At 68.4% G+C, this 2,113-nt stretch overlaps 1 protein-coding gene across 1 annotated transcript in view; it reads left to right on the top strand.

Annotated features, from left to right (window-relative positions):
- Positions 1-2,113, top strand: part of CD81 (CD81 molecule) — a 10,852-nt gene that overhangs the window by 5,345 nt on the left and 3,394 nt on the right. The window lies entirely within an intron of this gene.

Genomic DNA, 2,113 nt, shown 5'->3' with positions numbered 1-2,113 from the left:
AAGGGGTCTGTGCCCCTGCCAGCTGCCGCTCGGGGCCCACGCGCACTTGGGGTACACATTTAGCCGCTGAAGCGGGATGGCTCCGCACACCTCCCATCCCACATGGGGAACACGGAGCCACGGGACGGGGTGCCAGGCCCTTCCCTGCCCATGGTCCCCTCTGGGCTGGGAGGTGGAGAGAGCTGGGTTCTAGGGAGCTGGACAGAAGTGGAGCTTGTGGCGCTGGCAGTGCCCAGGGGCGGTGTGTTCCCAGGCCCCCCATGCCATAAAACCCCTCAACGGCCGGGTCTCAGGAAGTGCGGATGAGCCTGCCGCCCCTAGAGCATACGTGGGGACCACAGTCCCTGAGCCTGCTGCACAGATGTCTGAAGTCTTGAGGTACCCCTGGACCCTCAGGGCCTGTTTCTCTCCTCCAGGGGTTCCTGGGTGGCCCCTCCTTCCCCCCACCAGGGGTCCAGGTCAGCAGCGACCAGGCGTGACCCAGCATGTCCCCATCCTTGTGTCCAGGTGTAGAAGGGGCTGCTGCCTCCGTCCCCATCCACTTTCGGGGCCCGGGGGGCCCGGGGTGACAGGCTTTGCTGGCAGCAGAGCTGAACCAGCTGTGGGGCGGGTGATCTGGGACGGGGTCCCTTTGCCGGGGCCAGGCTACTGAGCCTCGTGTCTGGAGTGGCGTTTGCTCGCGGCTTGGGGTGGCGGGAGAGGGGATGAAGTCTCCCCTGCTTTGGGCCAGGGCTGGGCAGGAGACAGAGTGGAGGTTGGTGGCTGCTCTGGCCCCTGGCAGAGGATGGAGGCCTCGGCTGTGCCCGATGGGATGTGGTCCCATGGGGGCGGCCGGTGGGGGCAGGTGCTTCTTACCAGGTACTATGTCAGGCAGCACATGGGGCCTGCCCTGGGGAAGCAGCTCCAGCTGCCGGACCACCTGGGAGGCAGGGCGGCGGGGTCCCCACACCCTGGACCCGGGCTTCTGCCATGTCCCTGTGGCCCTGCCCCTCACGGATCGGCCTTCGGGGGCCTCTTACTGTTCCTGACATGGCTGGGCCTGGGAGGCGGGGGTCAGTGGGCCCGGACCTGGGCTGCGTTAGCTGGACTCGCTCAGCGCCGGCAGCCTGCAGGCCCACTTGCCAGAGCCAGGCATGCAGACTCTAGATGGGCCCTGGCACTGGGGGAGGTCTGGGGTTCTGGGGGTGTGGGAAAGGACCCGGGCACCTGCTCCTGGGTCTCCCAGCCTCTTGCAGGACCCTCCACAGCCCAGAACGCCAAGACGACCCCAGGCACCTTGCGGCATCTCACTGAACCTCATGTAGTGACACGGGAGTGGGGGCCCTGGGGTGCCACCTCCTCTCGTGGATGGGGGTGTCAGGGCCTGTGGGGGGAGACCTGGTTGAGGGTGTTGTGCTCCCTGCGTGGGGAACGCCTGAGGACAGGTGCGGCAGGAGGCTTTGTCTGGCCTGGCACTTTCCTGACCCCGGCCGTGGGTCCTGGACCCCAGGCTCCCTGTCCTGGGGTTGGCCCGGCAGGGGACAGTGGGCCCTGAGCGCTGGAGGCTGGGAGCTGCAGTCGCAGCTGTGAGGGGCGGGCGTAGGTCACCCGCAGCGTTGCCGTGGCCTGTGGGACAGCCCGGCTGGCTGGAAGGACCAGGGCACAGGACTAGGGCACAGCACCAGGGCACGGGAGGGCGCTGCAGGGCCCGTCTGGTGGGCCTGTGGGCAGGGTGGGACAAACTGACTCTGTGCCGTCCCTGCGCTGTGCCTGCCACCCTGCCGCCACGTAGCCCAGCCTCCAGGCCACCTCGTCCAGGGTGCTCCAGCCCCCAGGGTCGGGACCCACCCCTCCGAGGAGCCCGAGACGGGGGGCCAACTGAAGTGGGCACTGTGTGCTGCCTGCGGGTCCCTGGGCTTCCCCCCTGCACCTCGCCCCCAGCCCAGCAGCTGGGCCCTGCTCACCGAGGCCCCAAGGTGGGGCCTCGTGGGAACCAGAGAGCGTGGTTGTAGAGGAAGGACGGTCCCCGAAAAGCCCCAATCCCCGTTCTCAGCACCTGCCAGAGTGACAGTCAGCGCCTGAAGGAGGGAGCCGAGGTGCCCTCACTCTCGGCCTTGGCCTCTTCCCGGCGGGG

This window comes from Pteropus vampyrus, unplaced genomic scaffold, assembly GCF_000151845.1.
Source record: "Pteropus vampyrus isolate Shadow unplaced genomic scaffold, Pvam_2.0 Scaffold187, whole genome shotgun sequence".
In the NCBI taxonomy this organism is placed as follows: domain Eukaryota; kingdom Metazoa; phylum Chordata; class Mammalia; order Chiroptera; family Pteropodidae; genus Pteropus; species Pteropus vampyrus.
The sequence above is the reverse complement of the archived record's forward strand: the minus strand, read 5'-3'. Positions and strand labels throughout refer to the sequence as shown.